Source organism: Dipodomys spectabilis, unplaced genomic scaffold (assembly GCF_019054845.1).
Source record: "Dipodomys spectabilis isolate Male_0828 unplaced genomic scaffold, ASM1905484v1 ptg000210l, whole genome shotgun sequence".
NCBI lineage: Eukaryota > Metazoa > Chordata > Mammalia > Rodentia > Heteromyidae > Dipodomys > Dipodomys spectabilis.
Window position 1 is genome coordinate 2,558,071 of NW_024870887.1, and position 27,577 is coordinate 2,585,647.

Sequence of the window (27,577 nt, forward strand, 5' to 3'; positions counted from 1 at the left end):
GCTTTTCAACTCAAGACCTTGTGCTCTTGCTTAGTTAGCTTTTTTGCTCAAGGTTGGCATTCTACCACTTGAGCCATATAACCAGTTCTGGCTTTTTTCTGATTAATTGGAGATAAGAGTCTCTGGATTTTTCTGCCCTGACTGAGCTTTGAACCTAGCTCCTTAAATCTGAGGCTTAAGCCACCAGTATCTGGATTGGTCTGCACCTTAGAGATCGAAGGCAAGTTTGTCTTTTATTATCATTTTTTAAAGGCCAGTACTAGGATATGAACTCAAGGCCTGGGCACTGGCTCTTAGCATTTTCACTCAAGGCTGATGCTCTGCCACTTGAGCATAGCTCCACTTTTGGCATTTTGGTGGTTAGTTGGAGATAAGAGTCACATGGACTTTCCTGCCCAACTAGGCTAGTTTTGAACTGTGATCCTCCTGAGTAGCTACATGTGAGCCACTGGTGCCCAACAAGTTCTTTTTGTTTTTTCTTTTTTGCCAGTCTTGGGGCTTGAACTCAGGGCCTAGGCATTGTCCCTGAGCTTCATTTTGCTTACAGCTAACACTACCACTTGAGCCACAGTGCCACTTGTGGCTTTTTCTGTTTATGTGGTACTGAGGAATTGAACCCAGGGCTTCATGCATGCAAGGCAATCACTCTACCACTGAACCACATTCCCATCCCAAGTTTGTCTTTTTGTTGCGCGTGCACACACACAAACACGGATGCACACGTGCACACACGCACGCACGCATGCATGCATATACACACATAGAGATCTCTTTGAAATGTTAGAATCACAGAATTGTTTTAAAATTTTATTCTAAATTATTTTGTGCCAGTATTGGGGCTTGAACTCAGCCTTCCACTCTTACTCACCTTTTTCCACTCAAGGCTGGTGCTCTACCATTTCAGCCAGAGTCAAGTCTGGCTTTGAACCTAGATTCCCAGATCTCAGCCTCCTGAGTAGCTAGGATTATAGGCTAAGCCACTGGTGCCCGGCTTCATAGTGACATTTCTACATCTGTAGTATACAATTTATCTCCATAAATCTTATCCCTTCTATCACTCTGTTCATTCTACTCCCCCTTAAAACAATTTCTTTTCTCTTTTTTTTGCCAGTCATGGGGCCTGAACTCTGGGTCTGGGTGCTGTCCCTCAGCTCTTCAGCTCAAGGCTAGTGCTTTACCACTGGAGCCACAGCGCCACTTCTGGCTTTTTTTCTTTTTGCTTATGTGGTGCTGGGGAATCGAACCCAGGGCCTCATGCATGCAAGGCAAGCGCTCTACCACTGAGCCACCTTCCCAGCCCAGTAGCAGATTTCTTATACAAATAAATAACTACTTTCCACCATATTCTTCTTCACTCTCTTTGATAGCCTTGTCCCCTATTGCTGGAGCCCACCCATTTTCCTTAGAATCAGAATTTTAATCCCATTGAATTTGCTGAGACTCAAGCAACTTGCAAAAGGTCATTTGGCTAATTAACGAAGGAGATTTGATTAGAATCCAGAACCAGTTCTCTTCACAGCAATTTCAGGATTTCGTTGTTTCTCTTTCCTACCCCAAGTCAATAAGGTAGTTCTCCCATTTAACTGTTTCAGTTTAGAAATTGGAATTGCAAGATGGTTGTCAGAGTCAGGAAGCAAACACATCAGAATTGTGCTACTTGTGCTCTGCAGACTTATAAAGCATAGTAAAGCAAGAGTTGATAATATGAGATAATTAGATATTAGAGATATTATTAGATGATTATTAATACATTAATAATAGTATTAGATAATATTAAATATAATTCTTTTCAAGAATGATGGTGTATAGTGGTGTAAGGTAGGGCAAATCATACTCTGTGTGGTTTTTAGAAGGGGAAGAATGGCAGAATGACTGGCAGTCTGCTTTACTGTCCAGACAGGCTGTGCTCTGGTAGCACAGTGTTGATTTAACAATAAAGAGACTTGTTAATAGCAAAACAAAATAGACATTTTGTAATTATAAAAATGTAAATGGGAAAACTGCTTTTTGGAAATGGTTAATTATAAATGAGCTTAAAGGAGCTACAAAGGATGTTGAGGTTAAGAGAATGTTCTAACCCTTAAGACTGTAAAAATTCTTGTAAAAATAGTGAAGCACGGGGCTGGGAAGGTGGCTCAGTGGTAGAGCGCTTGCCTTGCATGCTCGAGGCCCTGGGTTCGATTCCTCAGCACCACATAAGCAAAAAGAAAAAAGCCGAAAGTGGCGCTGTGGCTCAAGTGGTAGAGCGCTAGCCTTGAGCTGAAGAGCTGAGGGACAGTGCCCAGGCCCAGAGTTCAGGCCCCACTACTGGACCCCCCCCAAAAAAAATAAAATAAAAAATAGTGAAGCAATAAAGGGTTAGTAAAGTAAGTTCTTAAATTTATAAGAAAAAGAATTTGAAAAGGTGATTAGAATAAAGTTCTGGTGAAGATCTCAATTTGGAAGGAAATGAGAAGAGGGAACAATTTCTTTGAAGGTGCTACTTTGTATTTGGGTGTAGGTGTGAGTTGACTGTTTCCTTCCTTCCCTTTGTGTGGGTACTGGGGCTTGAAATCAGTCTCATACTCAGCTGTTTTGCTCAAGGCCTGGTGTTCTATCACTGGAGCCATAGCTCCAGTTCTAGCTTTTTACTAGTTAATTGGAGATAAGCATCTGGTGGATTTGCCCAAGTTGGCTTCAAATCTGAATTTTCAGATCTCAGCTTTCTGAGTAGCTAGGGTTACAGGTGTGAGCCACCAGTGCTTGGCTCCTTTCTTTTAAATTAAAAAAAAAGTTTTAGCAAGGATTTATTTTTACTATCTATAACAGGGAGAAATTTTTACTATCTATAATTGGGAGGAATCGAAAGAGTAAGATTTCCATGCAGGAAATGGGAATTTAGGACTCCTTTCTATGTTTATATTAACTAAATATTAATTATTAAACTTAACTTATGTTAAATAATACATTATTTGAAAAGTAACATTTTTGAGGAAAAGAGCAACTGGTGATCCAATGCTTTGTGTGGAGTATGTTGCTAAAACAGAACATCCAAGGTTACAAAGCATTAGCAAATGGCTGGTTCCCTGTGGCGCATGCCTGTATCTTAGCTGCTCAGGAGGTTGAGATCTGAAGATAACAGTTTGAAGTCAGACCTGGCAGGAAGGTCTATGAGACTCTTATTTCCAATTAAACACAAAAAAGTTGGAAGTTGAGCTGTGGTTCAAGTGGTACAGCACTAGCCTAGAGCATAAAAGCTCAGGGACAGTGCCTAGGCACCCTGAATTCAAGCCCCAGGACCTGAGGACTGGCACCAAAAACAAAACAAAAAACCATTAGAGAATGGACAAAATTTATTCTGAAGATCAAAAGATTACAGTGTATCAGAATCAGAACAGAAAACACTTTGCTTTGTTACATTAATACCAGCAATGCAAACACACACATAATTTTTTGAGCAAGGTACTGGGGTTTGAATTTAGCTCTGCCTTGTACATGCTAGGAAGGTACTCTATTAACTTAAACCATTCCTCCATCTAACCTCTTCTTATTTTTTATTTTGTGCTTTAGTTGTTTTTGGTTAGAGGCTCACTGCTGTGTCCACCCCAATCTCTCCTTGTGGAGCTAGTCACCTGTAGCTTGGATTGCATGCTAATACCACCAGGACTTGTTTAATTTGTTGAGATGAGGGTGTCACTGGTGGACTGGCCTCCTACTGTGATATTCTTATGTCTACACTCTGAGTTGCTAGAATTACAGGCCACTATGCTTAAGTTTTCATTAAGCTAATTGAGATTCTTAGTTGTAAAAAGATAAAATAGGGATCTCTTAGGTACCTTACCCAGTTTCTACAAATGGTAATTTTTTTAAACTGTAGTAAAATACCAGGATACTAGCAATACACCAGTCTTATTAAAACTCTAGTTTTGTTTGTCCTCATTTGTATGTATATATGAGTGTTAACTCAGTTCTGTGACACATACCTACAATAATCAACTTGGAAGGAAGAAAAGTTTATTTTTAAAATAAGTTTCAGAGATTTTAGTTCATGGTTCCTTGGCTCTGTTGCTTTAGAATTATAGTGGCCTAGTGCATCATAGTCAGTACCATGGCAGAGGAGGCCTGTTGACCTCATGTCAACTAGCAAGTAGACAGAGGAGCTGAGTTCCCTGTATCCCCTTCAAAGTCACTCCCTCAGTGAGTTTTTGTTTTTGTTTTTTGGCCAGTCCTGGAGCTTGAACTCAGGGCCTGGGCACTGTCCATGAGCTTCTTTTTGCTAAAGGCTAGCATTCTACCACTGAGCCACAGCGCCACTTTTATTGGAGATGAGAGTCTCAGGACTTTCCTGCTATGGCTAGTGTTGGACCACGATCCTCAGATCTCAGCCTCCTGAATAGCTAGGATTACAGGCATGAACCACCAGCGCCTGCCTCCTCAGTGACTTTTATAGTCTAGGAATATGAAATGAAACGCAGGCTATTGGCCAAGTTTCTATTAAAAAAATTATGATTGATTGTTACACTTAAAGATGTAGAGTTTTTTTTACCTTAATCTCATGCAATCTTTTTTAAAATATATTTTTATTGTGACAATACTGTACAGAGGGGTTACAATTACATGGGTAAGATAATGAGCACATTTCTTATCAAGATTGTAGCCTCCTCCTTTGTTTCCCCTTCCCATCCCTTTGTGTCCTCCTTCCCTTCCCCCCCACCAAAGTTGTAAAGTTCGTTTTTTTCGACATAGTAACTTGTACATCTCATTGTTGCAATGGGTCCTCCTGTATCTCTGTTTTAACAATTTGTTTTTTCCCTTCCCCTCCACATATACCAACATCAATATAGTGAAAGCAGAGGTTATACCATGGGGGAGGGACATACAAGGCAACAAAGACATAATCTTATAAATATGTTAGAAACAATCGCATGAAAGATCTTTCTTTCTTTTTTTTTTTCTCAGTTGTGGGGCTTGAGCTCTAGGCCTGGGAGCTGTCCCTCAGCAGTTCAGCTCAAGGCTCATGCTCTACACTTGAGCCATAGCGCCACTTCTAGTTTTCTGGTGCTTTTTTTTTTTTTATTATTATTGTGATTAAGTGATTACATAATTTCCCAAATTTCACAGTATTGTGGATGCTCATTTAAAGTCACAAACTCATTCTAACTTTCCTGGAGCAAATTGTCTATCAATAACGGTGTACACATATACACCATACATGTGATCATCAGCATGGGGATAGTAGTGGTTTGACTAGATGAGTGGAAGTTCTTTGTTTCTTACGTCCTATTAATTTTGTCGTATCACCTAATGTTTTGGATATAATATCCACTTTTCAGGGAGACCATGTACCGTTTGTCTCTTTGCTCTTGGCTTACCTTGCTCAACATGATTTCTTCTAGCTCCATCCATTTCCCTGCAAATGACATTTTGTCCTTTCTAATGGCTGCATAATATTCCATTGTGTATAGATACCACGATTTTTGAATCCATTCATCTGTGGTGGGGCATCTGGGTTGTTTCCATATCCTGGCTATTGTGAACAGTGCTGCAATAAACATGGAGGTGCATGTGTCCCTGTATATTAGTTCCTGTTGTTCAGAGTAGATGCCTAGAAGTGGTATGACTGCATCATAAGGGAGGTCAATCTTTAGCTTTCTGAGGACCCTCCAGACTGCTTTCCAAAGTGGTTGTATAAGTGTACATTCCCTTAGTACTTGTTTTTTTATTTTAGTATTTTTATTTTTATTTTTTTTTTGTCTGGTCGTGGGGCCTGAACTCTGGGCCTGGGCGCTGTCCCTCAGCTCTTCAGCTCAAGGCTAGCGCTCTACCACTTGAGCCACAGCGCCATTTCCAGCTTTTTTCTTTTTGCTTATGTGGTGCTGAGGAATCGAACCCAGGGCCTCAGGCATGCAAGGCAAGCGCTCTATCACTGAGCCACCTTGTCAGTCCAGTACTTGTTTTTTAAAATGTGTTAAAGACTTTGACTTTTAACCTGATTTTATTAAGCTCAATTAGAAGAGGCAGACATTTGCTATTATATAGCTAAATGTCCAGCCAATGGAAATGATACTAAGATAGTAATTTAGGTAGGAACCTTGCAAACATGAAAATTCAAGTTGTACTGCTTTATTATAGTTACAGATTTATAAATTTATAATTATGATCAATGGTAAGGATTCTTTATTTTCAGTAGTTTTTGTGAAGGAAAGATGATCTGAAATACTTTGGAGGCATAATAAGAACTACGCAGATATTTCAAGTGTAATCAGGGTTTGATTTAATACTTAATTCTTATTCTGAAGTACTAAGGTTTTTAGAGGATTAGCCTTTGGAATATGAGTGAACCAGATAAATAAGAATTTTATTGACTAATATATTTAAAGAAGTAATTTCTGTATATTAAATGGTTCCAAAAAGGGATGTGTGAATGTCAGAGCCATAAATAGAATCTTAGTGAAGCTGGCTTATACCTGACCTTTAAGATGGACTTCCTGAAAGTCATACCTCCCTCAGAATAGTGTGCTTTTGGGCTATAAATCAAAGATTGGCAGTTAATGTTTTTTTCTGTATAATATTCTAGTAAAATATTAAATAAGATCTTAGATAATATAGGTAATTATAAATTAAATAACATGTGGGCTATTTACTTTGTGGGGTTATTTGTGGCCAAAGGTTAATGTGTGCTTAAAGGAGTACAAAATTTCATTGTTACCCTGATAAATCCATTGAAGCTGATTTTTAGACTGTAATATCGTAGTATCCTTTCTTTAATTTTCTGTATCTTTTCTGAAAATTTTCTATTAGCCAAGTGCTGGTGGCTCACGCCTATAATCCTAGCTACTCAGGATACTGAGATCTGAGGATTGTAGTTGTAAGCCATCCCAGGCAGGAAAGTCTGTGAGACTTCTTTTTTTTCGGGGGGTAAGGGGGGAAGGCTCCAGTCGTGGGGCCTGAACTCTGGTCCTGGGTGCTGTCCCTCAGCTCTTCAGCTCAAGGCTAGTGCTCTACCACTCGAGCCACAGAGCCACTTCCGGCTTTTTTTCTTTTTGGTTATGTGGTGCTGAGGAATCGAACCCAGGGCCTCATGTATGCAAGGCAAGCGCTCTACCACTGAGCCACCTTCCCAGCCCAGTCTGTGAGACTTCTATTTTCACTAAACTATCAAAAGAGCCACAAGTGGCTCAAGTGGTAGAGTGCTAAACTTGAGCAAAGAAGCTGAAGGACAGTGCCCAGACCCTGAGTTCAACCCCAGGACCATCACAGATTTTTTTTTCTCATTAATATGTTTTTCTTGGATTATGAGTATAATTAATTGGTAGAGTGTGTGCCTACTATTGTGAAACCCTGGGTTTGATTTCCAGTGCTGCTTCCTCTAAAATAAGTAAAAACAAAACCAAACATCTATGTAGGAGTTACAAATTAAGATTAAATTTTCTATTTTTTAATTTTTATTTTTTGTGGTCATAGGGTTTGAGCTCAGAGTCTGGGCACTGTCTCTGAGCTCTTTTGATCAAGGCTAGTGCTCTGCCACTTTGAGCCACAGCTCTACTTTTGTTTTCTGGTGGTTAGTTGGACATAAGAGTCTCACAGGGACTTTTCTGCCTTAGCTATCATCTAATCGTGATCCACAGATCTCAACCTCCTGAGTAGGATTACAGGTGTGAGCCATGGGCACCTGGCTAGTTTTAACTTCTTTATGTTGCCCTCAACATTTACTTCCTTGAGCTGATTTTGACTGTGTACTTGGTTATGCTTTTTAGTAGGCATTATTTTAGGTCATTGGTAATTAAGTAATATATATGCATGTATATGAATTATTTTACCTTTTGTCCTAGATTGTGATCTTCATTTTTAAATTACGATTTCCAACAATATGGACTCCTGTAACAGTATCAGTAAAAATTTTCCTGTTCAGAGGGCTGTTGAGTACTTCTCCAAATACTTTGCTTTTATTTATTTTTTTTATGACAGACTTATTTATCAGAATTCATGAGGCTGAGAAGTCCAAGATTAAGGCAGATTTGATGTTTACAAAGGGCTTTATTTCTGACTTTTCAGTGTCATATTCATGAATCTTACATTGTAGATTGGGCAAGGCCCTGAGTTAAGCCCTTGGACTGGCACACAAAAAAAATTGTAGAGTTGGGCTGGAAACATGGCTTAAATGAGAGTACTTACGGCACTTAGTACCACCAAAATAAAAGTCATGTTGATGGGAATGAGAAGGTGTCTCAGTGGTAGAGTGCTTGCGTTGCATGAGACCTTCAGTTTGATTCCTCAGTACTACATAAGCAGAAAAAGCCAGAAGTAGCACTATGGCTCAAGTGGTAGAGCACTAGCCTTGAGCTGAAGAGCTGAGGGACAGTTCCCAGGCCCAGAGTTCAAGCCCCACTTCTGACCCCCCCCCCCAAAAAAAAAGTTGGGAACTTTTTATTTATGGAACTATATTCTCAAATATATTTTATCATTTACTGATAAGCGAGTTTATTTGTAGATTGAAAGGAATGAGTGGCTGGAAAAAAAACTGATAAAACCTTTTTACTGGTTTTGGTTACTGGTTTTGAAGTATTGATTAAAATAATGGTTTTGAAGTATTGATTAAAATTTTTTTGTTTATTCTAACTTGTGTTGACCTGGGGTTTGAACTCGGGGCCTGAAAATGGTTCCTGAGTTTTTTTGCCTATCACTAGTGTTCTGCTACTTCCGCCACAGCTCTACTTTCGACTTTTTGGTGGTTAATTGGAGATATGAACCTCACAGATTTTTCTGCCAGGACTGGCTTTGAACCATGACTGGCTTTGAACCATGATTCTCAGATCCCAGCCTCAAGAGCTAGGATTACAGTTGTGAGCCACTGTCACCTGGCTTGGTGTTCATTTTTAATAGACAATAATTGTATATATTTATGTAGTGTAATGTGATATTTTCATTCATGTACATGTAGAATAATAGTTAATTAACATTTATTACCTTACCAACTTACCATATTTTATACTGAGAACATTAAAGATCTGTTCTTTTTGCAAGTTTGGTTTCTCCATTATTATTAACTGTGGTCTCCTTGAACTGGAATGCACTACTAGAAATGCTCCAGTCTAACTGAAACTTTGTGCCCTTTGATCACATCTTCTCTTTTCCTACATTCAATTTTCCCCTTTTGCTAGATCTGATAACCACTTTACTATCAGTTCTGTTACTATTTAGGATTCTGCAGTGAGATTATTACTATTTATCTTTCTATGACTTGCTTTATTTTACATGTCTTCCAGTTTTTTTCCCTATTGTCATGAATGACAGAATTTGTTTCTTTAACTTGTTTTTTTTTTTGGTGGTCATGGGGTTTGGACTCTGGGCCTGGGTATTGTTCCTCAACTCTTCAGCTCAAGGCTAGCACTCCACCACTTGAGCCACAGCGCCACTTCCAGCTTTTTCTGTTTATGTGGTGCTGAGGAATCGAACCCAGGGCCTCATACATGTGAGGCAAGCACTCTACCACTGAGCCACCTTCCCAGCCCACCAGAATTTGTTTCTTTTTAATATTTGTGAGGATACACTACATCTCAAAACATTTTATCTATTTATGCATTGATGTATTCTTAGGTTGCTTATATGTCTTGGCCATTGTGACTAATGTTGACATGAATATGGAAGTGCTGATATCTCTTCCACATTCTTCAGTCCTTTGTATACTTTAGTGTGTGTGTGTGTGTGTGTGTGTGTGTGTGTGTGTGTGTGTGTGTGCGCTGGGGCTTGAACTCATCACCCCATAGCTTTTTCTGTCATGGCTAGAGTTTCTACCTCTTGCACCATGGTTCAGTTTCTAGCTTGTTGGTGGTTAATTGGAGATAGGAGTCTCACCAACCTTCTACGCTGACCAGCTTCAAATGGAGATTTGCAGATCTTAGCTTCCTGAGTAGCTAGGATTTTCAGCACCTTGCTTATTACTTTTCTTTCTTTCTTTTTTTTTTAAAGCATCAGCTGTATAAAAAAGATTTATTTTCACATGTCCAAATATGAGTACAATGTGCCTTGATCAGACTCGCCTCTCCATCACTTTCTCTGGGCCTGGACACTGTCTCTGAGCTTCTTTTGCTCAAGACCAACACTCTACCACTTGAACCGCAGCACCATTTCCAGCTTTTTCTGTGTATGTAGTACTGAATCCAGCACTTCATGCATGCTAGGTAAGCACGCTACCACTAAGCCACATTCCCAACCCTGCCATAAATTGTAAAGAAATATCAAAGCCAATTTTTTTTTTCCGTTGGTTTTGGGGTTTGAACTCAGGGCCTGGGTACTGTCCTTGAAAGGACAGTGTTCTACCACTTTGAGGCACAGCGCCACTTCCAACTTTCTGGTGGTTAATTGGAGATAAGAATCTCATGGATTTTCCTGCCCTGGCTGGCTATAAGCTGCCATCCTCTCAGATCTCAGTCTTCTGAGTAGCTAGTGCCTAGTTCAAAGTCTAATTTTAATTTCATGTGTGAATAGATTTTTTTTTTTGTTAAGTTTTTTTGTTTTGATTGGGAGTGGTGAATGGTTGACTCTTCTGTACAACACATTTTCCTGATGCAGCGGTTCCATGAGCCTGTTTGGTGTTATACGATCATGTGTTGTTTTGTGTGTTTTGAAATGGACCTTGGAATAGTGTTACAGCTTGGCTGTTTTCTCTTGCAATTTTTGTCAGTTAACTTGTCTCATATAACTTGCCATAGTCTGGGTCAATGGTTGATTTTAGGCCTTTCCTAAAACTGTTGTGTAATTTTGTCTGTAGTTTTTTTGTTGGTGGTGGTGGTTGTTTTTGAAAGATGGCAAAGAATAAATACGTTTTTGAAATTCAAAGTGACTAAAGATAAGAAAGCTTCTACCAGTAGAAGCATCTAGGAAGTTGTTGGAAATGTACAGTCTCAGGTTTTCCTTTGATTTATTGAACCAGAAACTCCAGCCATCTGCCCTCCAGGTGATTTGGTACAAAACTAAACTTGGAAAATCAAGGTTGATTAAATATAACCATATAGTTATTATTAAGAAAAGCTTGACTATTGGACATGCTTTTTCTTTTCTAAAAATCTTAAAAATAATAAACACTACTTGTTAGTATTAAGTTTAGCAGATTGATAAAAACTTGATAAAAACTAAAAATTGTTTATTTGTTTATTGGTTTGTTGAACTCAGGGTGCCCACCCTGAGCTCTTTTGCCCAAGGCTAGCACTCTACCATCTGAGCCACAGCCCCACTTCCAGTTTTCTGGTTGAAGGTAAGAGTCTCATGGGCTTTCCTGCATGTACTGGCCTTGAACTGTGATACTCAGATCTCAGCCTTGTAATTAGCTAGTATTACAGGTGTGAGCCACCAGTGTCCAGCTTAAAAATTGTCATTGTTTTCCATCTTAGTCAAACCGTGTGTGTGTGTGTGTGTGTGTGCGTGCGTGCGTGCGTGCGTGCGTGTGCGTGTGCGTGTGTGTGTGTGTGTGTGTGTGTGTGTGTGTGTGTGTGTGTGTGTGTTCTGTGGCTTAAACTCAGGTCCTGGGCACTGTCTATGAGCTTTTGTACTCAAGGTTAGTGCTCTACCATTTGAGCCACCACTCCTCTCCTGCATTTTGGTGGTTAATTTGAGATAAAAGTCTCAAAGACTTTTCTTGCCCCTGCTGGCTTCAAATTGCCATCCTCAGATCTCAGGCATGAGCCAACTGCACTCAGCTTTTATGCCTTTTTTTTTTGGACACTAGTGGTGTTTGACTACTTACTTTCTGTTTTTTTTTTTTTTTTTTTTATTTTGGGTCCAGTCATGGGGCCTGAACTCTGGGCCTGGGCGCTGTCCCTCAGCTCTTCAGCTCAAGGCTAGCACTCTACCACTAGAGCCACAGCGCCACTTCCGGCTTTTTTTTTTTTTCTTTTTGCTTATGTGGTGCTGAGGAATCGAACCCAGGGCCTCAGGCATGCAAGGCAAGCACTCTACCACTGAGCCACCTTCCCAGCCCCTTGACTACTTTCTTATTCCCCTAATTGAAGATTGAACCCAGAGTCTCAAATATTATGGTAGGCAGGCACTACCATTTCAGTGATGACTCTAGCCCTTTGTTTCTATTTTGGTTTAGAGATGGGTGCCTTAAATGCTTTATCGTCCTGCTTTTGCCTCCTAAGTAGCTAGATTATAGGTGTGCGCCATCATGCCTGGCTTTTTTTCCCCCCTTTTTAAAATTTATTGTCTAGGCGTAATTTTTGTGATTTTTTTTTTTATTGTCTTGGAAATTAGTTCCTTTGCTATTCTGTGACCCCTTCCCCCCCATGAGTTTTTTTTTTTTTTTTTTGGGTCCAGTCATGGGGCCTGAACTCTGGGCCTGGGCGCTGTCCCTCAGCTCTTCAGCTCAAGGCTAGTGCTCTACCACTTGAACCACAGCGCCACTTCTGGCTTTTTTCTTTTTTGCTTACGTGGTGCTGAGGAATCGAACCCAGGGCCTCATGCATGCAAGGCAAGCACTCTACCACTGAGCCACCTTCCCAGCCCCATCCCCCCATGAGTTATTAAAAGCCTACTTTTTTCCTAATATTTTTTGGGAGGAGGGATTGGGTTAATAATGGGACTCAAGGGTCAGAAGTTTAAAAAAATGACCCTTGGTGGTTGGGAATGTGTCTTGGTGGTAGAGTGCTTGCCTAGCATGCATGAAGCCCTGGGTCGATTCCTTAGTAGCACATAAACAGAAAAAGTGGAGCTATGGCTCAAGAGGTAGAGTGATAGCCTTGAGCAAAAAGAAGCAGCTCAGGGACAGTGTCCATGCACCTAGTTCAAGCCTTAGGGATAAGCCCCCCCCCCCCCCAAAGAAAAAGTCCCTTCATGGAAGTGGCACTGTGGCTCAAGGGGTAGAGTGCTCGCCTTGAGCTGAAGAGTTCAGGGTTAGTGCCCAAGCCCAGAGTTCAAGCCCCACAATCGACCAAAAAAAAAAAAAAAAAGTCCCTTCTTATTTTTGTTACTTAAGTTGTGTTGCAGTTGTGTTGCATATTATACTGTTTCAGTACATGGATTTTGGTTTTTTGTTTGTTTGTTTGTTGGTTGTGGGACTTGAACTCTTAGCCTAGGGGCTGGGAAGATGGCTCAGTGGTAGAGCGCTTGCCTTGCATGCCTGAGGCCCTGGGTTTGATTCCTCAGCACCACATAAGCAGAAGGAAACAAAGCCAGAAGTGGTGCTGTGGCTCAAGTGGTAGGGTGCTAGCCTTGAGCTGAAGAGCTGAGGGACAGCGCCCAGGCCCAGACTTCAGGCCCCACAACCAAACCCCCTCCCCCCCCCCCCCCCCGAAAAAAATCTCTTGGATATCTGCATGGACTGGCTTTGAACTGCAGTAATCAGATCTTAGCCTCCTGACTGACATGAGCCACTAGCATGAACATGAGCCACTAGCACCTGGCGTGTATGTGTGTGTGTGTATGCGTGCACACGTACATATATACATATGTGTGTGTATATGTGTACTGGTCCTGAAGCTTGGACTTAGCATGGGCACTGTCCATTAGCTTTTGTGCTCAAGGCTGGAGTTTTAACACGAGCCCCAACCCTGCTTCCAGCTTTTTTGTTGTTAATTGGAGATAAAAGTCTCATGGGCCTGGCACCAGTGGCTCATGCCTGTAATCCCAGCTACTCAGGAGGCTGAGATCTGAGGATGGTGGTTCAGAGACAACCTGGGCAGGAAAGGCTGTGAGACTCTTACCTCCAGAAAACTGGAGGTGGAGCTGTGGCTCAAGTGGTAGAGCACTCATTTTGAGTTGAAGAGCTCAGAGCCATAACCCAGGCCCAGAATTCAAGTCCCAAGACCAATAACAGCAAAAACAACAAAAAGTCTCATGGATTTTCCTGCCTGTGCTGGATTTCAACTGTGATCTCAGCCTCCTGACCAGCTAGTATTATATGTATATGCCAGTGTTGCCCTCCCCCCTTTTTTTCGTTCATTGACTAGCTTGAGTAACTTTCCAGTTGAGTCTTTAAAATTCATCAAAATTTATAAATGATTTATTAAAATACCATTGTGGTACACTTAAGGTTTATATGAAGTAGTTATTTATTTTTGTTGGTCCTGGGGCTTGAACTCAAGGCCTGGTTGCTGTCCCTGAGCCTCTTTGTTCTCAAGGATAGTGCTTTACCACTTGAGCCACAGCACCACTTCCAGTTTTTTTGAGTAGCTTATTGGAGAAAAGAGTTTCACAGGGACTTTTCTGCCCCGGCTGGCTTCAAAGTGCATTTTTCAGATCTCAGCCTCTTTCCTGAGTAGCTAAAATTACAAATATGAGTTCCCAGCTAGTAGTTCTTTTTCTAAAAAAAAAAATGTTTATTTATTATTTTGCCAGTCCTGGGGCTTGAACTCAAGGCCTGGGTACTGTCCCTGAGCTTTTTGCTTAAGGCTAGCTCTCTACCACTAAGCCACCTTCCCTGCTCTAAAATCTTGTTTTTAATTGTTATATAAAAATTATGTACAGAAGGGTTATAGTTACATAAGTCAGGTAAAGAGTACATATCTTTATGGGCAATGTTACCCCTCACTCTCTTCCAGTTACTATGTATAATTCTACTATTTGAAATCATGTCCTTTATTTGGTATGCTACTATAGCTTTTTTGCATGTAGTTATAAATAATAAATATTCTACATCATTCTGAGTATTCCAAATCCATTTTTGTTCCATTGTGTTTCTTTTTCTTTTTCTTTTTTTTTGGTAGTTAAATAGAATGCTTTTTCCCTTGATACTGCTTAATCAGAATTTGTGTTCTCATCATTGCTAAAGCAGAAAATTTCAGTGGTATATGTTTTCAAGTTAGGGGATAAGAGAGAGGAGAGGAGAAAGAATAGTTCAGATAAATGAAATAGTCACAAAAATTTCTTAGGAAAGAAGTTATCAGCTGGTCACCAGTGTCTCATGCCTGTAATCCTAGCTACTCTGGAAGCTCAGATCTGAGGATCTCAGTTCGAAACCAGCCCAGGCAAGAAAGTTCATGAGACTTTAATCTCCAATAAATTACTCAGAAAAGGCTGAAAGTTGTGCTGTGGCTCAAGTGGTAGAGTGCTAGTCTTGAGTAGAAGAAGCTCAGGGACAAGTACTCTGGCCCTGAATTCAAACCCCTGGTAGGACTGGTAAAAAACAAAACAGAAACAGAAACTTGTCAAGTTCAAAGAATTGAAAGATGATCTGTTTTGCAGGTGTGGCTGGAACAAGGCAGAAGTAATAGATGTCGAAGTAGGTTTGGAACTAGGTCAAGCAGAGTCTGGCAATCTGTGTTAAAGATAAGACTTCCATTAGAGTTTGAATAGGGATGTGATATGGTTATATTCGTTTTTTAAAAAGATGGCTGAGTTGGTGGCTTATACCTCTAAATCCTAGGCTGAGATGTGAAGGATCATAGTTTGAAGCTAGCCCACACAGAAAAATCTGACTGTATCTAAAAAATAACCAGAAAAAAGCAGGTTTGGAAGTGTGTCTCTGGTGGTAGAGCATCAGTTGAACAAACTGAACCAGCATGAGATCCTGAGTTCAAACCCAAGTACTGCAAAAAAATGGAGAGGAAACAGCTCTAGACAAGACATGAAATGAATTTGAGTTAGAATTTTTCAGCTAAAGGCCTGTCAAACTAAGTGATATAAGGCCAATAAATGACTTGTAGCAATGAAGCTTCAATATTTTTAGTGCTCAATAATATCTCAGGCAGAGTGGACAGAATTTTAATTATAGTTAATTTTTGTTTTAGTTTGATCAAGTTTATTTAGCCTCTGATCTTTTTATCTGTAAATTGGGCATGTTTAAGAAACATGTGTTTAACTTTAATTGTGTTAATCGCTTAACTCCAGTTCACATATGGGCTGAGTCTTTGCTGAGTCATTTTCTCAGACTATGTGGGTGAGGCCTAATTAAAACCAGCTAAACAGACTTAATGACACTTCATGCCTTTTCTGTAGAAATTAGAACAAAGACTTGTTTCATGTATTCTGGGTTTTCTTTCTTTTTAAAATTTTTTTTCCCATGTTTTTGTGAAAGGGTCTCACTATGTACCAAGGTTAACCTGAAACTTGAGGTCATCCTGAGTGATGGTATAGGCACCATTTTAATTTCTGCAGAAGAACCATGGTTGAGGTCAGTGGTCTTGTCAACAGCAACAGGCCCCTATGTAGTTGGCATCAGTAAAAGTACATTCTGACTTTGTATTTCATTTTTTTTTAAAAAATATTTACTGTTCAAGAAATAATGCTGGATTATGTGTTGTTGGGGATGTACAGTTTGGTTATAATCTAAAATTTTTGAATCATGTCTACAGGATCACAAAGCACTTAAAAAGTTCAGATTTAGGGCTGGGAAGGTGGCTCAGTGGTAGAGCGCTTGCCTTGCATGCATGAGGCCCTGGGTTCGATTCCTCAGCACCACATAAGCAAAAAGAAAAAAGCCGGAAGTGGTGCTGTGGCTCAAGTGGTAGAGCACTAGCCTTAAGCTGAAGAGCTGAGGGACAGTGCCCAGGCCCAGAGTTCAGGCCCACAACCGGACCCAAAAAATAATAATGAAAAGTTTAGATTTAAAAAGAAATAGTCTTGATTTGTGAGAACGGCATGTCCATCTTAGATTTATCTTTGCTTTCAAAATTGCTGAATTGTCTTATATAGATTTGTAATGGGTATATAGCTACATATATTTTTCTAGAGCTTCTTGGATTTGAAGGTATGCATCTGTGGCTTATCACAGGGTTCTGGTGGTTTTAACTTTATTATTATAAAGGTGATATACAGAGGGCTTACAGTTACATAAGTGAGGTAGTGTACTCATTTCTTTTTGGACATTGTCACCCCTTACTTTGCTCTTCTCCTCCCCCCCCCCCCTTTTTTTTTTGTCAGTCATGGGGCTTGACTCTGGGCCTAGGCACTGTCCCTGAGATCTTCAGCTCAAGGCAAGCGCTCTACCACTTGAGCACAGTGCCACTTCTAGTTTTGTGATGATTAGTTGGAAAAAGTCTCACAGATTTTCCTGTCTGGGGTGGCTTTGAATTGCCGTCTCCTGAGTAGCTGGAATTACAGGCATCAGCCACTGGCACCTGGCTCCTTCTCCATTTTTTCTCTCTATTGTTGGTGGGGTTTTCTTTTGGCAGTACTGGGGTTAGGACTCAGGACTTTGTGTTTCATAAGCTTTGTGCTTGATGAGCCAGGCTTCATTCAACCTTCTTGGCCTCAACATTCTCTTGAGTTAGGCTTTCTGGAATTTTCACAGAGAACTTGGTTTTGCTTTTCTGAGTAGTTTTGAAATTAAAGTTTGTTACAGAATGACAAGCTTTTGAGAGTACTGTGTTTTGAGCAAAGTAATATTAAATCTGGTTTTAATCTGCTTTAAAACTGAACTATGTAAACTTTCACAATCACTTAAAAGTTATTGTGTATCTTTGGATGCTAAGCATTGTTTCTTCTTAGAACTGATTTTTGCTTCTTTCAGAATGCTATGTAAAATTTAGGGAAATTTTTAGAGTTCTTTGCTTCTTGTGGACATTGTACAATGTAATGAAGTAGGCAAGGTAGATAACTATAATCTTTTTTTTTTTTTTTTTTTTGTCAGTAGTGGAGCCTGGGTGCTGTCCCTTAGCTCTTCAGCAGAGTTTAGTCACTTGCCCTTGATTTTATGACAAGTGTATTAGAGCCAGGACTTAAACATGGTGATGGAAAGTTTTGGAGTTGGGTTTACTTTTGGTTCTATTTTACATTTCTTTATCTGGGCATGATGATGACTGAAGCCTGTAAACCTTGATAGGAAGAGATTAGGTGGATTCTTATTCTACACCAACTCCGGGCAAAACGAAGTTTGTGAGATTCCATTTGAACCTGTAATTGGTGCTGTGGTACTCATCTGTTATCCTAGTACTTAAAACAGACACAAGTAGGATTTTGCCACCAGGGTATAAAGGAAGATCTGCTTGAAAAAAACCACTGTGAAAAGGGGCTGGAGGTATAGCTCAAATGGTAGAACACCTGCATTACTATATAAGTATGATGCCCAAGTTCAGTCCTCAGAATTACAAAAAAAATTGTAATGAATAAATTAAATGCATGATGGAAGCATCAGTGTATGACAGATAAATTGTTATGTTAATATATATTGGCTTTCTTCCTGTGGCTCCTTACAGGTTCCTAGTTGAAGGTGTTTTTGTTTTTACCAGAAGGTCAAAACTTTTTAAGATAGTACTTTTTCAATATGCATTCACATTTGCATTGATGTTGATGTAGAAGCAACCTTTTATAAAATTACTGGCATTAGCATGAATTAAGTCATTGATACTTAGCTGGACTAATAGTCATATTTAGCACTATAGATTCACAGAAAAAAACCTGAAAATTTTCATTCAAGCGTGGTCTTTGAAGGCTAGGTATGGGCATGTACCTTAATGGTGGAACACTTACTTAGCTTGCTTGGTTCTGAGTTCAGTTTCCAGCACTCAGAAGGTTGGTAGGAGACAGATATATACACTGTACTGTATGTAAAGAGGGGCACAGACAGACACTTACACACACCCCTGTTTTTATTGAAACAAAAAATTACAAAATCTTGATTCTTAAGCCCATATTTTTTGCTCTGTGACAAGATGAGAAGTAAACATTAAGTACTTTATTATGAGATGGTAATGTTTCTCTCAAGGGAAAAACATATGAAATTGTTTGAATTGGCCTTTTTCACAAAACATCATTTATCCTTGAAAGAATACCTGGCAAACAAAGGACTTGGCAGCTGCTTTCTGAGTTGAAATGGCAGTATTTATTGCAAGTAAGAAAAAGCCATTACTTTTGTGTGTGTGTGTCAGTCCTGGGACTTGAACTCAGGGTCTTGGTTCTGTTCCTGAGCTTTTATGCTCAAAATTAGTGGTCTACCACTCCATTTCCAAACTTTTTGTGATTAATTGGAGGTAAGAGTCTGACTGAGTTTCCTGCCTAGGTTAGGTTTGAACTACAATTATTAGATCTCAGCTTCCTGAGTAGCTAGGATTACTGGTGTGAGCCACCAATGCCTGGCTAAAACTTACTATTTTAAAATTAGAATTTTGAAAAAGTTCTGTCTGCCTCTGTAAGCATGACAGAATCCTAGTATTTAAAAATTTACCTGATGAAGTTCATGTTGATAATGAATATGAATATTTTAGGTGAGTACTAAGTTTTAACTCAGGGACCCATGTTCACTAGCCACGTGCTTGAACCATGTCCCTATCCTTTCTTTATATTTCTGATAGGGTCTTGTGTTTTTGATTGGGAGGACCTCAGACCTGCATTCTCCTTTATCTCCTGCCTGCCTGAGTAGTTAGGATTACAGATATGCACTGCCACACCTGGCCCACATGAGTTTGTTTTTTTTTTTTCACTACTGTATAATAAAAGGTGGAAGATTGTGTAACTCAATGAAACATTAATTTCAAATCTAATACATGGTGCTTAAATCATACATGGACAAAAAGATCCATTCAAACTTTGGAGAAACTGGGCTTTGAGTGTGGCTTAAGTAGTAAAATGCCTACCTAGCAAGCATGAGGTTCTGAGTTCAAATCCCAATAGCATTAAAGTATAAAGTTACTTCTGTTAATGTAATAATAAATAAAGAATCATGGATAGGATTTCAGATTTGTCATTGAAACTAAACTTTTAAGAAATTAACAGGAAGCTGAGGCAGGAGGATTGTGGGTTTGAGGCTAACCTGGACACTGAGCAAAACTGTGTCTTAAAAAAGACGTAAAAGCCAAGTAAATGCAAGTGCCTCACAGTTGTGTAAGCCTGGCTACTCAAAAGGCTGAGCTATAAGGATCATGGTTTGAAGCCAGCCCATGTACAAGAGTCCATGAGACTCTAATCAATATCCTTCCCCCCCCCCACCCCCCCCCCCCCCCCCCCCCCGCCAGTCATGGGGCCTAGGTACTGAGCTTCTTTTGCTCAAGGCTAGCATTTTACAACTTGAGCTACAGCACCACTTCAGGCTTTTTTCTGTATGTGGTACTGAGGAATAGAACTCAAGGCTTCTTACATTTAGCTAAGCAAGCACTCTACCACTAAGCCACATTCCCAGCCCGAGACTCTAATCTATAACCACCAAAAGACCAGAAATTCTAGTGCTGTGGCTTAAGTAGTAGTTTTTTGTTGTTGTTGTTGTTTGTTTGTTTGTTTTCTGGTGCTGGTTCTGGGCTTGAACTCAAGGTCTGGGTGGGTTCTCGGAGCTTTTGTGTTCAAAGCTGGTGTTCTACCAGCTCTCCTTTCAGCTTTTTTGTTGTTAATTTGAGATAAAAAATTTCATGGAGGGCTGGGAATGTGGCTTAGTGGTAGAGTACTTGCTTAGCATGCATGAAGCCCTTGGTTCGATTTCCTCATACCACATAACAGAAAAAGCAAAAAATGGTGCTGTGGCTCAAGTGGTAGAGTGCTAGCCTTGAGCAAAAGAAGCTCAGGGATAGTGCCCAGGCCCTGAGTTCAAGCCCCAGGACTGGCAAAAAAAAAAAATCATGGACCTTCCTGCCTGGGCTGGCTTTGAACTGTGATCCTCAGATCTCAGTTGAATGCATGAAGCCTTGAGATCTAGCCCCCTGAGTAGCTAGGATTACAGGTGTGGGCCACCCCTGCACCCCAGCTAGATTGTCTTGGATCAAAAAGTCCTTAGCTCTAGTACTTTCATCTTTAACAAGTTTCAGTAAATACAAAGTATAAAATCTTCAAAGAATGATGGTAGTGTGTCCTGGTATTGTACCACAGTATCTGGAATATCAGAAGGCAGGGGGACTAGAGTATGGAGAGTGAACGCTAAAATTTTATATGTGCATACATTGGGTATGGGCAAAGGATTCATGTTCTTCATTAGGCTTTCAAATGAGAACATGTTCCAAAAAAGTAAAATGACTGCTTAATTGTAAGAGAATAAAATTTTGGAAGTGGAGCTGTGGTTCAAGTGGTAGCTCACCATCCTAGAACAAAGAAGCTCAGGGATAGCACTTAGGCCCTGAGTTCAAGCCCTGGGACAGGCACCAGGGGGAAAAAAAAAGGAGGGGGTGGTGTGGAGAGTAAGACAACTTTGAACATTTTCACACAGGCTGCTATAAAGTAGTCAGTACCAGACCAGTTCTCTGTTTATAAACTGCCAGGAAACTGGACAAACCATGTGAAACACTGGTTTTAGATATTTGGTAATAGCCTGAATATAACTGTGCTTCTTGAGAGAAAATAAATTGAAAACCTGTGATTTTTCTGCATTTCTATCTGAAACTGAATTCCAGAACAAATAAGATGAAGGGGTTTGTAGAGTTGACTACCATTAAAAATGGAGTTGGGGGCTGAGAAGGTGGCTCAGTGTTAAGAGTGCTTGCCTTGCATGCATGAGGCCCTGGGTTCAATTCCTCAGCACCACATAAGCAGAAAAAGCCGGAAGTGGTGCTTTGGCTCAAGTGGTAGAGCACTAGCCTTGCACCAAAGAGCTGAGGGACAGCGCCCAGGCCCAGAGTTCAGGCCCCACGACTGACCCTCCCCCCCCCCCAAAAAAAAAAAAGAGTTGCAGCTGGGCGCCGGTGGCTCACACCTGTAATCCTAGCTACCTATGAGACTGAGATCTGAGGATCTTGGTTCAAAGCCAGCCCAGGCAGAAAAGTCTGTGAGACTCTTATCTTCAATAAACCACCAGAAAACTGGAAGTGGTGTTGTGTGTGACTCAAGTGGTAGAGCGCTCGCCCTCAGCTGAAGAGCTGAGCCCAAGCCCAGAGTTCAAGCCCCACCACTAACCAAAAAAAAGGAGTTGCACACAGTGAGACTTAGGAACTTGCAGGAGGGTCCCTTTGAGTCTTTGGTCGGATACAGAATGAGGTTTTGTACCTTAAACAGGTGACTATTAAGAAGCTAGTGGAACTATTTGAACTCACAGATTAAGAGGGAGTTTAACTAGAGTGGAGAGCCCCTACTAAATAATGAGTTATTTGAAAGTACAGTCTTTAGCAGTAGAGGTGAAGTAACTATAGAAAAAGCTGGAAATGAAGCCTTATTTCCATCTAGGGTAGGGCTATAGTTTAGTGTTAGGTTATTTGCTTACCATGCTAGAGGCTCTATATTTGATCCCCAGTACCACAAAAGAAAAAAGAAAACAAGTAAGTCAGTTATTAGTAATTTAAAAGTCCCTATGCATAAAACTTGTGATGTATGTATATACCTGTAATCCCAGCACTCCAGAGGCTGAGACATGAGAGTTGGGCCTGCCTGAATTGCAGATGAGACTGTTTCAAAACAAAACAGAATGAGGGAGTGAGCCTTGGGAAAAGAAAGAGCAATAAAAGGGGCTAATCGGATCAAAGTACAATGTTTACATACATGAGATGCTATAGTTATGCACCTATGTATAATATATACTGATAAAATGAAACTACATATTCATCAACAGTCTGAAATACTAAGCAGCCAATATCACAAATTATTGTATTAATGAAAAAATGAGAAAATATAAAACTTTAAGAAATGACAGAGATGATAGGTTAGAAAACAGGAAGAGGTTGAAGTATTCCAAGGAAAGTATAACCTCAAGGAGACAAATATAAGAAGTAAAAATGACCCAGTAGAACTTCTAGAACTGAAAAATAGAGGATCTGAAATGAAAGTCTCAGTCAGCAGGCTCAATAGCAGATTAGATTTTACAGATGAGATCTGTGATAAGGTAATAGAAACTAGGATATTATACCCAAACTCAAGCACGGGGTGGGTGGGGTGGGGGAACAGGCTCAAACAATTGAACCTCAGTAGTATAGAGTAATCTCATGGTCTAAGCATATGGAATTGGACTCCAAGATAAAAGGAGACAGTTTGGAGAAAAAGTATTTGAAGAAATAATGACCAAAAAGTCTCCAAATATTATGAAAGCTTGTAAGCCTATAAGCCTAATGAATTTAGAGTCAAAGAAAATAACACTGAGGTACATCTTATTCAAACTACTAAAAGCCAGAGTTGAAAAGTATATTCAGAGGGACAAAGATAAGAACAACTTCTGGCCAGCATTATCCTTATTGCTTTTCAAATGAACAGCATAACCACGCTGAGGGAGAAGAAAATGGTAGTATTAAAGTTCTTTATAGAACAAAACCAATAGAGTGTTTACATAATTATAAAGGGGGATTTAGTAGATTGGCTTATATGATTAGAGGCCCACAATGGCTGTTAGCTGGAGAAATGGAGAAAACCAGGAGCTGCTCAGCCTAAGATGCCTCAGAACAATGATGTCTGAGGCTGAAGGAATGGAAGCTCCTGGAGAGTTACTGTGAGTCTACCTGCAAAGGCTGAAGAAGCTGGAATCTGCTGTCTGTGGGCATTGGCAGCAGCCAAAAAGAAAAAAAAAAATCAGTGCATTCCCACCCCAACAAGAATAGAGGTTGGACAGTGTGGATGAGCCTCTGCGTTCACTTCTTATTTCATTTGGGGCTCCCGCCTTACTTTAAGACAGTACTGTCTTTCCCCTTCAACACTTACAGATGGACCTAGAAGTAGTATGCTTTTCCAGTTTTCTAGGCATCCCTCAGTCCAGTCAACCAAGATTAATTACCATAATAGTAATCAAAGCAACATTAGATAAGGTATTTTGACTAAATAATATACAAGTACTTTATTCTAGTTAGTAAATCTGGTTTCTCATATTAGTGTAGATTAGCAAATCTGGAACTATATTTATTAGAGTTGAAGATAGGAGTAAATATTTTTGTGTATTGGTCCTGGGTGCTATTCCTGAGCTTTTGTGCTCAAGGCTAGTTTCTACCACTTTAGCTACAGCTCCACTTCCAGCCTTTTGGTGGTTTAATTTTATAGAGATAAGAGTCTCACAGACTTTGATGACTGGGCTGGCTTCAAACCATAGTCCTCAACTTTGAGCCTCCTGAGTAGCTAGTATTACAGACATGAACCATAGGTGCCCAGCTTGCTGAAGAGATTTCTTACTGTTGAAAAAAAAGTATTGTACATGTAAGGAAAATAAGAAGGCTAGAATGCACTATTGTTGGGTTGGAATTGTAGGTACAGCACAAGCTCGTGTTTTTTTATATTATGTAAATATATACAAAATAGCTATAGAGGTACGGATTTATATACATTGATTGGTATACATAAATGCATTCTAGTTCTTCCCACAGGAAAGGCATACGAGCTCCAATAACAGTGAACACATTTAGTGCCCGGTTCTTAGACTGCACATAAAGCTCAGCTCTTTAATGAATAGGGTTTCCTTGAGCTAGGGTAAGATAACTGCAAGATGATCCTGGAATATATTATGATACTAAAACAGAAAGTTGTTCTTAGTAAAGTATCGAAGTCAGCCTGAAGGAGCTTCTTTCTTAGGATAGAGGAAACTAGGAGACGATGATAAGCAATGTGGGGTACTAATTGGATCCTGAGACAGATAAAGACATTAGTAAGACAAAACAGCATAGCCAAAACCTCAGGAAAATCAGAAAACATAAGTTGATTAATTGATTTAGGCTTATAGTTTAGTTAATTGTCGGGTTCAGTGTTATCTTCCTATTTCTGATTAAAGTGCTATGGTTGTATAAAGTTGTTAACATTAGAAGTTGGGGAAAAGGTACATGTGAACTCTTCTAATATTTCCATTTTTTCTATAAAATTATAAATAACCTACTGCAAAGGATGGAAAAAAGAAACAGTGCAAACAAGAAAAAATTGGAATAATATTGTTGAAGTTTTAAGAGGAAAAACCTATCAACTTAGAATTTAATTCTAACAAAAATATCTTAGCAAAAAAAAGGAAAACAGTAGACATTTCAGACAAAAGCTGAGAGAAAATTTTGTCTAAGTTAAAAAGTTAAGTTTTTTGGCTCAGAAGATTATTTTACATGGAAACTCAAGACTTACACAAAGGGGTGAAGAAGACAGGAAATTGTAAAATATGGGGAAATACAAATCGTTTCTCCTCTGTTTTTATCTTGTTTACAAGATGACTGTGTAAAGCAAAAAGTATTTAGTGTTTTATAGCGTGTTATACCAGTTACTAGTAAAATGCAGAAGCACGGAGAAAGGCTAGATTATGGGAGGAAGAAAACATGTATATTCTCAAGGTTGTTTGTTTGTTTTTAATTTGGTGGTACTGTAAGTTAGAGCTAGGGCTACTCATAAACTAGGCAAGTGCTGTACCACTTGAGTCTTGGTCCCAGGCCTTTATTTATATTTTTGAGACAGCCTCACTAACTTGCGAGGGTTGCCTTCAAGCTTGGTCCTTCTGCCTCTTGAGATAGCTGAAATTACAGATATGTACTACCATACCAGCATAAAGGTCTTACATTATGCAAGAAGTGGCATAATACCATTTAGTGGTCAACTGTGCTAGTGAAAATATGTATTATAAATCTTAGAGCAACCACTAATATAAATTAGGTATATCTACTAAGCTATTAATGTCAAAAGAGAGGCTTATTAATATTAGACAAAGTAGGACTGTATACCTCAACGGGAGAACATTTGTTTAGCATGGACAAGGCCCTGGCTTTGATTTCTGCTGGCCAAAACAAGAAATAAAATTGTCACACACACAACTCCCCCCCCCCCCCCCCACTAATTAGACAAAGTAAATTTCAGAACAAGGCGTATGTTTCCAAAAATAGCAAGGTTCTTTTCAAAATAATAAATGATCAGTCTGTCATGTTTACGTACCTAATAACAGTTTCAAAATAGTTGTGGAAACACATTTGGATGGAGAAACAGAATCCACAGTTATACAGTTGTGTATTTCAACATTACTCAGAAGTAAGTATGAAAGTGTAGGTAAATGAGGTCCTGAGTTTGTGACCCCCTAGCACTAATAATCCAAAAAAGCATTGTTTATTGGGAGGGGGGAGATATGAAGAAGGAGGTGGGGGGAGTAGGAGAGAAAAGCTAGCTGGGTGGCATGCACTTAGAGTCCCAATACTGATGGGAAAGTAAAAAATTGTACAGCCGCTGTTGAAAAAGTTTTGTCAGTTCCTCAAAAAGTTAAACTTAGGTTTACCATATGACCAGACATTTCACCCATTGAACATACTTGAAGAAACTGAAACCAACTACTCAGCATATACATTCAGGGCAACACTATTCACAAAAGCCAAAATGTGTTTATGAATAGATGATAGATGAATAAACAAAATTGTTGTCTGTACATTCAATGTGCTATACATCATTTGTAAAAAGGAATGGAGTACTAATAATATATGCTACATGGGGGTGGACCTCGAAAATATGCTAAGTGAAAGAAGCAAAACAAAAGGTCACATGTTACATTCTATTTCTGTGAAATAATCAAAAGCACTTAATCATAGAAACTGAATGCAGATTGGTGGTTTCCCAAGTCTTGCACTTGGAGAAAGGAAGAATGGGAAGTAGCTATTTAGGGTATAGGTTTTCCCTCCCCCACCCTTCTTTTTTGTTTGTAGGTCATGGGACTTGAACTCTGGACCTGGGTGCTGTCTCTAAGCTCTTTTGCTTAGGCTAGTGCTCTACCACTTCGAGCCACAGTGCCACTGCTGGTTAATTGGAAGTAAGAATCACAGAGTTTCCTGCCTAGGCTGGCTTGAACTGAGATCTTCAGATCATTGCCTTCTGAGTCACTAGGATTACAGGTGTAAACCACCAGCATCTGGCTTATTTTTTTAGTATAATTTTTCCATTATTATTAAGATGTTGTACAGAGGGTTTATCGTTTCATAAGTCTGGTAGTGAGTACATTTTTTGGGGGGACAGTGTCAACCTTTCTTTTGCTTTCCCCAGTTTCCTACTCCCGTCCCTGCCCCCAATTTACGTAGGTTACATTTTCCACATAATGTATACTCCCTCCCTTTCTGCACCCTTCCTTTGTCCCCTCCTAAAAAAACTCTCAAAAGCACAAACAACTACCACCACCTCCAACATACCAACAACAAAGAACCCCATGTTTTCATTGCTTGGAATTCACTTCTATAGACTGTTTTTTGTGTTGGTTTGACAGTCTTAGGGTTTGAACTCAGGGCCTGGGCACTGTCCCTAGCTTCTTTTGCTTGAGACTAATGCTCTAGCACTTGTGCCACAGCTCCATTGCCAGCATTTGGGTTGGGCAAGAGGTGGATAATTTATTGGAGATAGGAGTCTCACAGACTTTCCTGCCTGGGCTAGCTTCAAACCGTGATTCTCAGATCTCAGCTTCCCAAGTAGCTAGGATTACAGGCATGAGCCACTAGCACCCAGCCGTAGATAGTATTTTTAAATGTTTGAAGAAGTTATCCCTTTGGATTCTTCCCCTTAAGGGTATCCTCCTTTAGTCTGACTGTGTGTGAATATCTGGAGTCCTGTATCGGTTAGATTTTAGATCTGGTTTCCACATATGAGAAAACAATATGCACTATTTATTAGCATGATTTGTTGTAGGTCCTTCCATTTCCCTGCAAATGACATAATCTTATTCTTTCTAATGGCGTGTGTAAAATTCATTATGTATATGTACCACATTTTATTTGTCTCTATTGTAGGGCATCTGAGCTGTTTCTATAACTTAACTGTTGTGAATAGTATAGCAATGAACATAGATGCTCAAGTTTCTTTACCATATCCTGACTTGGAATGATTTGGCTTTCCTTTTGAGGTGATGAGA

General features: G+C 39.7%; 1 protein-coding gene across 1 annotated transcript in view; it reads left to right on the forward strand.

The window, feature by feature from the left end:
* Positions 1–27,577, forward strand: part of Rab10 (RAB10, member RAS oncogene family) — a 76,763-nt gene that overhangs the window by 10,689 nt on the left and 38,497 nt on the right. The gene's annotated exons all lie outside the window — the stretch shown is intronic.